Raw genomic sequence first — 10359 nt, 5'->3', positions numbered from 1 at the left:
CCCATCACAAGTTGTGCGACCTGTTTTGTCTTCTGTCATCATCACAGCACTCAGAACACTACCATTTTCCTTAAATAAAGGTGGCAAGTAAATTATTTTAAGTTAGTCATTTCACCTTCTCAATAGGCATAAGCTAATGATTCCACTGGTACAGATAGCACATTCATCTACGCGACTGGAATAGAGATCGAGATTTAATTTCATTTATTTATCTTGAAGACCCCCCGAGGGCGTATTGCAGTACAGATGGCGACTTTCGCTAGTGGTTTGCGGACGTTGTGCACCATCATTTTGCAATCCACCAGCGCTCGCGGCTTTGAAACTACAGCGCTGGGCGCACTCTTCTGATACAGAAGCTTTGCGGTGGACACCAGATCCTTCGGCGCTCTCAACGGCTGAGCCCAACAATTAAGCAGGCCACCGACTGGGTGCGCCTGCGCGACTTTGACGGAAATTCTTTCACATATTTATATATTTTGTCTCTTTTAATTTTCTGCTTTGAGATACAAGGTGTGTAGGATGCTTATGAAATATCGTACGTATCGCATCGATTTCACACGCGATTTATTGCGGCGAAGATCGTTGAAAACGCCGGCCGTTCACGATGATAGTGAACGTGCGTTCGATGAAACGGCTTTTTAAATACTTTTCACCCACCACAGCAGTTGGCGTCAGCGTTTTGTCATTTCTTTGTATCCTTCATTCCCCTTCTGCGAGCCGTGTGCTATCACATGGTGCAGTAAACACGAATACAAGCCCTTTGCTCGAGCAGTAATTACTCCAGCACAACCACGCAACGCTTCACTGTCGCAGTGGTTTCAACATTCTTTCACCGCCGTCACATAGTTCTCCTACTCACATACACGGGAGCAGAACCACAAACTCACTCGAAGCTTTTATGACGCAAGAAGAAACACGCAACACTGTAATGAGACTGAAAACGCAAACACAGAAATCGACGCAACCACTGCGAAACTGCTCTAGCCAAGCAGACGACACGTGCAGTCGGCACACACCTGTATAACTGTGACCCCTGTCGGCCACCGTGGGCATTCATTGCAGATGGTGCCACGCTCCTCCATTGAAAAGAGCGGGTGGTCGGCACACTAGCCAGTATATTCTAGGCACTATAGCTCCGCCCACTTTCACCGCCCCCGCTTACACTCGAGGATGGCGCTTTTTTTTTAAATGGGGTGGGGGTGGAGGGTGCTAAAAGCACGATTTCATAATGAAGCACATGTTAGTGGGGGCGCCGGTATAATTTTGACTACGTCGGGTTCTTTAACGTGCACCCAGGGAAACGTTCTTGCATTTCGGCCGAAGTACTAGAATACCTTGTGTAGTGGAAAGAGCGCGCGGCGCGGCCTATGGGAGAGCTGTTGCCACTTCTGTTAACCGCCGAGCGTGGCGCTGGCGTCACAAAAATGTCCCTAACAACACGGCAGCAGGACCCGATGAAATCCCAATACAGCTAATCAAAAACCTCGGTCCAAAAAGCAAGGCACTACTGACTAATGCATAGAGCAAGTGATTAGAACAAAGAAAATTCCCATTGGATGGCGTGAAAGCAAGATGAATCTCATCTACAAAGGCAAAGGAGATAAGGATAAGACGAGCTCGTACAGGCCAGTTACAGTAACGTCGGTGATATATAGAATGGCAATGCAAGCCATAAAATTAGAACTGTCGAAGTGGGTGGAGGAAAACGGTGTATTGGGGGAACTACAGAATGAGTTCAGGCCAGGCAGACGCTTAGAAGACAATATGTTTGTACTAACTCAGTGCATAGAGATTTCAGTAGCTCAGAAAAGACCTTTATGGATATCATTTCTAGATATTAAAGGAGCTTATGAAAACGTAGACAGGGAATTGTGGAATATTCTTCAATACGAAGGCATAGATGACGATTTCGTGGAGCTGCTGAGGGAGATATATCGAGACAACCAAGTACAAGTGGCATGGGAAGGCCGAAAAGGAAATGCAATGGTGGGAATTCACCAAGGATTGAAGCAAGGATGCCCTCTGTCACCATTGTTCACGCTTTACGTCAAGGGCATAGAAAGACGACTGGAAAACAGCGAATTAGGTTTTGATTTATCCTACATGAGTAATGGACAAATGGTGCAACAGAAGGTCCCTGGACTGATGTACGCAGACTACATTGTGCTACTAGCGGACAATAAAAAAGATTTACAGGTACTTGCGAATATCTGTGGGAACGCAGCGACAAATCTAGGCCTTAAGTTTAGCACAGAGAAATCAGGGATTATGATCTTTAATGAACACACGAGTAACTTCGTGGTGTCAATTCAACAGCAAGTAATACCCATAGTGAAGCAATATAAGTACCTCGGCGTACACATAAACGAAGGAAAGAATTACTCAAGCTACCACCAAGATAATCTGAAAATAAAGGGGAAGCGGAATGCAGCAATAATGAAACACAGAGCACTGTGGGGCCACAATAAGTATGAGGTGGTGCGTGGAATCTGGAAAGGAGTAATGGTGCCAGCGCTAACATTCGCAAATGCAATTATATGCTTAAAATCGGATATATTGGCGGGTTTGGAAGTTAACCAAAGATCAGTAGGCCGGTTGGCTTTGGGAGCACACGGTAATACGACAAATGAGGCAGTGCATGGAGACATGGGTTGGGCCTCTTTTGAAGTGAGAGAAGCACAAAGCAAAATTAGTTTTGAAGAAAGGCTCAGGAACATGGATGAAAATAAATGGGCGGCTAAAGTGCACAAGTATCTCTACATGAAAAGCGTGGACACAGAATGGAGGAAGAGGTCAAGGAAGTTGGCAACCAAGTACAGGATAATCGAAACTGTAAATAGACAACCAGGGGTCATCAGAAAGAAAGTGAGAGAAATAGAGACCGTGAATTGGATGCAAAGAATGGAAACGAAAAGGACAATGGAGATTTACAAGAATGAGAAGAAAGAAATTAGAAGGGAAAATCTGTACGATAACACAAAGGGCAGTGCCTTGCTATTTGAGGCTCGAGCCGGTTGCCTAAGGACGAAAACATATCGGAACAAATATTCGGAACTAGATGAGACATGTGTATGCTGCAGTAAAGATCCAGAGACCACTCAGCACATCCTAATGGAATGCGACGGGATCCACCGAGCGAGAACCGTAGGTAATGTGCAACTCCTAGAAGCGCTTGGGTTTAAAGTGGAAGGAAACATAAACAGATCAGCCGTAGAGATCAGCAAGAGACGATTAGAGTACTGGTGGAAAAAAAGCAGGGAAAAGATGGATACGACCTGATCTCTTAAAATCATAGGCAGCGGTACAAGGTAAATTTTTGAAAAATAAAAATAATGAGAGGTATACAAAAATGCTAGATAAAGAACATGTATAGTATACCTGATTAAATCAAGCAGGCTAGGTGACTATTTGTCGCCGCCCCGTTTCAAATGGAATGCCAATAAATCATCATCATCATCATCATCATCATCATCATCATCATCATCGAGGAGATCGCGGCCGCAGTAGCGGCTGTCAGCGAGATTGCGTACACAGTTTCTGCTTCTTTTACCGCGTTTCCGACACGTTAGATTTTCTTGCGCTATCGCAAAATTACGCAAAATCTATTTTAACGCCGTCTTATGATTTCCACTATCTCTGTTTACCGTAGAACAATAATCGGTGTCAGTAGAGAGTTTTAGAATAGGGGCCCCAAACGTTTTGGGGCCCCAAAGAAATAGCGTCGACACCACTGCGCATGCGCGAGACGCTAACTGCGTTTGGGTTTTGCATTGGGCACGCTATTTCGCCGATTTAGCGGGAGCCCCAAAAGCAGAAGCGTATTGCCGCAGCGCGGCTGTACCCGGTTTGGGTCGAAACCGGATATCACGTGGGGTCAGCGAGGTACTCCCTGCCCCTAGGTAGGCGTGAAAGTAGCTAGGGAATGATTCCTCGGCCATGCCTGCCATGTCCCCAGTCCCTGTGTGCCTAGAAGCATCCGCTGGCCCAATACACGCATGCACGTTGCGCGGGAGCAGCCGCATACAAGACGCCGCCGACAAGAATTCGCGGTGAGAACGTCGTCGACCGCATTACCGCCAACCCAAAGGACTGCGACCTCAAGGTACGTCTGCCGAAACTGCAACTTGTGACATAAAGCGGCGATGCACTTTCATTTTTTTTAACACGAAAGTGTTTTATTCCGGGGTCCACCAAGACTTCACTGACGTATTTCCGTCACGGAAATACGTCATAGAACATAATACAAAGAAAGAAACCAGAAGAAAAAGTTCCACAAACATGCAAAATTTGGGAATCGAACCCACGACCTCTCGGTCCGCGACGATAGATCGCCGAGCGTTTAACCCATTGCGCCACAAACGCATTCGCAGAGAGCTACACAGACGCGCCTTATATATCTAACACTCCTCCGTGTACCCGCGCTCTTGCTCGGGGCGGTGCCGCCGCCTATGAGCAGAAAAGAGAAGTACTGCATTATGACACTAAAGCCCGGGATACATGGAGCGAACTTTCTCGACGAACTTCACGCGTCAAGTAACGACGCGGCGACACGACGCAGGATGTTTGCTGTGTTGCAATACATGCGGCGAACGCCGCCGCGCGTTGGCCGCCGTGTTGGCGGCGGTCCCGGCCGCCCGCTTCGAACTGAATTTGGCGTTGTCCTTGTAGAATTCACTTAGTTGGAAGCAAATGACTGCGTAAACGGCTTTCGCTTAGTCTCAGGCCGCTTCGACGACAGAGTATTATGGATAACCTTGAGTAGTTTTCGAGATCGCTTCTCGTTTCGAACGCGTCTAAGCCTAGCGAAAGAAATATCCGATGCCAACGCCATCTATCGGGGAAGTCGGGAGATAGGCATGACGACAGCATGTGGCCTCTGAGATCAGAAGATTTCTGTTGAAGGTTGTTGTAGAGAGCTTGCACTGCTTGTCTGTTTCCTCGCAGATCAGCGGATATGGGATGTACAAATACAACGCGATTCCTGAGAGATCATACTAGGAACTACTCAATCGGTGCAGAGACATGCAGACACGGCAACACCAACGCGATTGCAGACGACGCGAAAAGGCGCGCGCGCGCGAAACACCAGCATGCATTGCGACCGGAACTAGTGCCTCCTGATTGGCTGTCGTCCACCGCTGCGCGCTAGACGCTTCCGGCGGCGGCGTTCGCCCGACGAAAATGTTTGGACAGGCAGATCGGCTGCGGACGGCAAATTTCTTGACGCCGGCCGTCGGACGTTCGCCGCCCGACGAAGTTCTTCGCTCGGACGCCGGTTATTCGCTCCATGTATTCCGGCCTTAACGCGCACCGACAGTGAACGCTTCGGTGGTCTCAGTACTACGACGCCTCGATGCCAGCATTCGAAGGGACGCTGGCATCAAGAAGCACTACCAACGCCACCTAGGTGGCGTTCACCGTACTCAGCACAGCGGAGCGTGGCCTCCGCAATTAGCTCTGAAAATGTTTCTGAAGTTGATCGCGGAGGCTGCAATTACGACGCGCTGTACGCGCTGATTTGACTCGGTGACGATTCAGTTACGTGCTTTGTCTTGCGCGTTGTATTAGTGTGTCAGTTACGTGCTTCGTCTTTCGCGTTGTGCTAGCGTGTGCAGCGTAGTGCAGCTTCCATATGCACGACGGTTGCTCATGGTGATCGACGTTGGTAGTCGTGATGGAGGAGACGTGCCACCAGGCGTCAGCGTGGGTGCATCAACGCCTAAGGGCGCTTTAGCCACAAAACACCAATAGACATTATATATCAATGTGCAATAAACATTACACTACTTCTGTGAAGACACGTTTCACTTTCGTGTTCTATACCGATTCCTATATAAGAGGGATCAACCACATTTTTTTTCTAATTTTAGGCCTTGCTCCTTCAGCTGTAGCGCGACGTGAGCCCTGCCATTTCACTTTCAAGATACGTAAGCTGCTTCGACACTGAAAATGCCGACGCAATGGTGAGTTGGAAAAACCATCGCTTATTTACGCTGCCAATTCGCGTGCATGCGACCCATACTTTTTTTTTTTTTTGCGGCATGCGATTGAAGTAGAGACTGCGATCGTGACTTCATGGCCCTCGCATTGTTATCTTCTGCAACACCCAATCGTCGCGAGCTAACATGTTTTTCAAATTTGTCAGTGCTAGCGCATCTCTTGATGTGAGCGCAAGTTCGTGTCTTTAATGACGCGTAAACAATGCGCTGATGTATGCACGCTGCATTGAATGATTTACTGTTTACCTTGGTCATTGATTACATTAAAAAATGTGGTTGATCCCTCTTATATAGGAATCGGTATAGAACACGAAAGTGAAACGTGTCTTCACAGAAGTAGTGTAATGTTTATTGCACATTGATATATAATGTCTATTGGTGTTTTGTGGCTAAAGCGCCCTTAGGCGTTGATGCACCCACGCTGACGCCTGGTGGCACGTCTCCTCCATCACGACTACCAACGTCGATGACCATGAGCAACCGTCGTGCATATGGAAGCTGCACTACGCTGCACACGCTAGCACAACGCGAAAGACGAAGCACGTAACTGACACACTAATACAACGCGCAAGACAAAGCACGTAACTGAATCGTCACCGAGTCAAATCAGCGCGTACAGCGCGTCGTAATTGCAGCCTCCGCGATCAACTTCAGAAACATTTTCAGAGCTAATTGCGGAGGCCACGCTCCGCTGTGCTGAGTACGGTGAACGCCACCTAGGTGGCGTTGGTAGTGCTTCTTGATGCCAGCGTCCCTTCGAATGCTGGCATCGAGGCGTCGTAGTACTGAGACCACCGAAGCGTTCACTGTCGGTGCGCGTTAAGGCCGGAATACATGGAGCGAATAACCGGCGTCCGAGCGAAGAACTTCGTCGGGCGGCGAACGTCCGACGGCCGGCGTCAAGAAATTTGCCGTCCGCAGCCGATCTGCCTGTCCAAACATTTTCGTCGGGCGAACGCCGCCGCCGGAAGCGTCTAGCGCGCAGCGGTGGACGACAGCCAATCAGGAGGCACTAGTTCCGGTCGCAATGCATGCTGGTGTTTCGCGCGCGCGCGCCTTTTCGCGTCGTCTGCAATCGCGTTGGTGTTGCCGTGTCTGCATGTCTCTGCACCGATTGAGTAGTTCCTAGTATGATCTCTCAGGAATCGCGTTGTATTTGTACATCCCATATCCGCTGATCTGCGAGGAAACAGACAAGCAGTGCAAGCTCTCTACAACAACCTTCAACAGAAATCTTCTGATCTCAGAGGCCACATGCTGTCGTCATGCCTATCTCCCGACTTCCCCGATAGATGGCGTTGGCATCGGATATTTCTTTCGCTAGGCTTAGACGCGTTCGAAACGAGAAGCGATCTCGAAAACTACTCAAGGTTATCCATAATACTCTGTCGTCGAAGCGGCCTGAGACTAAGCGAAAGCCGTTTACGCAGTCATTTGCTTCCAACTAAGTGAATTCTACAAGGACAACGCCAAATTCAGTTCGAAGCGGGCGGCCGGGACCGCCGCCAACACGGCGGCCAACGCGCGGCGGCGTTCGCCGCATGTATTGCAACACAGCAAACATCCTGCGTCGTGTCGCCGCGTCGTTACTTGACGCGTGAAGTTCGTCGAGAAAGTTCGCTCCATGTATCCCGGGCTTTAGTGTCATAATGCAGTACTTCTCTTTTCTGCTCATAGGCGGCGGCACCGCCCCGAGCAAGAGCGCGGGTACACGGAGGAGTGTTAGATATATAAGGCGCGTCTGTGTAGCTCTCTGCGAATGCGTTTGTGGCGCAATGGGTTAAACGCTCGGCGATCTATCGTCGCGGACCGAGAGGTCGTGGGTTCGATTCCCAAATTTTGCATGTTTGTGGAACTTTTTCTTCTGGTTTCTTTCTTTGTATTATGTTCTATGACGTATTTCCGTGACGGAAATACGTCAGTGAAGTCTTGGTGGACCCCGGAATAAAACACTTTCGTGTTAAAATAAAGCTGCAGATATGTCCTTTGTAAAATCTGAATTAAAATGCGATCTTACGAGCACTTGAAAAGAAAAATTACTGGCTGATTAGTTTTCATATTCTACTACACCTGCCCGCTTCACAGCGGCTTACGAGCCAGAAATGTATGCAGCAACAGTTCACATTAAATGTAATATGTTACAAGACGACAGTAAATAATCTTGCACCCAAATTGATCATGAACAGCAGCTGCTACAGGGGCGCAGATATTTCTACCAAATAACCATGTTATCATAGCTGACAAGTGAGAGGGAAAATTTATTTCGTAGGAATGAAAAGCAGAGGTGAGCCTGAACTAGTATATTCTTGCCTGATACTCTGCTAAGGGGAAGGTGCAAAGGGGAAAAAAAGTCTTTAAAGGTGTTGAGGAAAAAAAGGATCACATGTGCACAATAATCACATAACGCAGTGGTCTCTCTAAACCTCAAGTATAGTCCTGTGTTCTGCAAATAGTCTAGAACAGCACTCGTAGCTATTTCTTGCTGCAATGCTGTCACGGTAAGCACCCAGAATTTCAGCTTCTGATAATCTTTGCCTTTGTTGCTTGCGAGCACAGAGGGCACCATCTGCTGCTCTCGCAACTAGTAACAGATGTCGCAAAAATGTGCTGCAGAATCTCAGGCATGTGGCAGTATTTACAGTTCAGGGATAAGATTTTGTAACGATTCCTTTTCCAGTACTAATGGCTTTTTGCATTCGTGAGTGGTCAGAGTGACAGCGTGTTGCTCAGGGCCGCGATTTTGTAGCAATGCCTTATGACTTATTCTATAATAGTCTTATCATCCACTGCTCACGGCCGGCTGAGCCCGTTGATAATGCGAGTGGACCGTCGCTCTGACCACTGACAAAGCGCGAAAAGGCATTATTACTGGGAAGGCATCGCTACAAAATACTGGCCCTGACCACACATGAACGCGAAAAGGCCGTGCTATAGAATTGTGGCTCAGTCTGTCAGTATAACCAATGAGATGTGCATAGCATTGAGTGAAGGCAACATGAAGACGCATGCTTGCTTTTTAAGATCAAGTAGAAACGCATGCTTGCTTGTCTCTACTTTGATCTTAAATGGGAAGTGAACAACTTCTCATAATTTCTTCATTATTTTTTAAGTTGTATAATGTGCCCTAGTTTATCGCACAATTATGTCCAACATATTTTAGATGCAAGATCTTGTAGTGTTGGGTCTGTGGAAAACAAAACAACGCAGGAAAATCTCAGCGCATTTTTATTTAAGCAATGTTTTGACACCTTAAATGGCATGGCCATCTTGTTCATTGCTTTATATTCGTTATCTCTGGTGCAACGCGAGTTGACTTGGAATTAGCATGGACGTAGCATATATATTTTAAATTGTGCCTGGTGCATGACATTGTGAAAAACCTTGAATGTGAACCCGCTACAAACAACAACATACTGGCACCTAGCAAGAACACTCAACCGTCTACCTTCCCACACATTTTCCTGAAACAGTTTGCACACGTTATTCAAAATTGCCACACCATTCCAATCATAAGTGTTTCAGGATATATACAACGCATTTCATTTGTGTCAGCAACGACACTAGTGGAAAACCTGACAGTCAAATCTGTCTCTAATAAAGAATCCGTGTTGCTGATATCTGCACAATAACTGAGATCTAGGGGGGTATTCTGTAAGAGTTCACCTGGACTGTCCACTTCAGCTGTCGCCATTGGCTCCAGCTTCACGAGCGCGAAGGAGACTGGCTGGCACCTTCGTGCTCGTGAAGCTGGCGCTAAGGCGACAGCCGAAGTGGACAGTCCACTAGGTGGACTCTTACAGAATACCCCCCCCCCCCCCGCCCCTGGGCCAGGATGATATCGATTATTCCTTCCGTTCGATTCTATACCACTCTTATCATCCGCCGTTCACTGCCAGAAACTCGCCAGTTCTAATGGGTATAGGTGTCCCCTGGCCCAGTGCTCGGCACCTTCTACGAGTATTCATCTTGCAAGGGGCCCTCCAAGGATTAAAGAAAATGGGTCTGGGCTGCTTCCACGGCAGCAGTTTCCTGTGTGGCATCCTAATGCAGCTGTTAGGTGGGGATGCCCTTGGATTGGAAAGAAACACCACTTTCCAAGTATCCCGTAATGGCTGAGCACCCGACCGGAAGCACAGTTATACCTATTTTACCGGTGGGTACCAGGCGGCAGCGCTACTCAGCCTCCCACAGCAGTGGCAAATGCTCGTCTGGGTCACCATCGTTGTGGTGAGACAAGGGGCACCTTTCAAATCTCTATAGCGCCCCTTTCGACATGAAAACTCCTACAAACAACTGAGCACCAAGCCGGAGGACATCTCTACCCAATAAAAATCTGATAGGTTCCCAGTGGCACTGGGAT

The sequence above is a fragment of the Dermacentor silvarum genome, chromosome 5 (genome assembly GCF_013339745.2).
Source record: "Dermacentor silvarum isolate Dsil-2018 chromosome 5, BIME_Dsil_1.4, whole genome shotgun sequence".
Lineage (NCBI taxonomy): Eukaryota > Metazoa > Arthropoda > Arachnida > Ixodida > Ixodidae > Dermacentor > Dermacentor silvarum.
The sequence above is the reverse complement of the archived record's forward strand: the minus strand, read 5'-3'. Positions refer to the sequence as shown.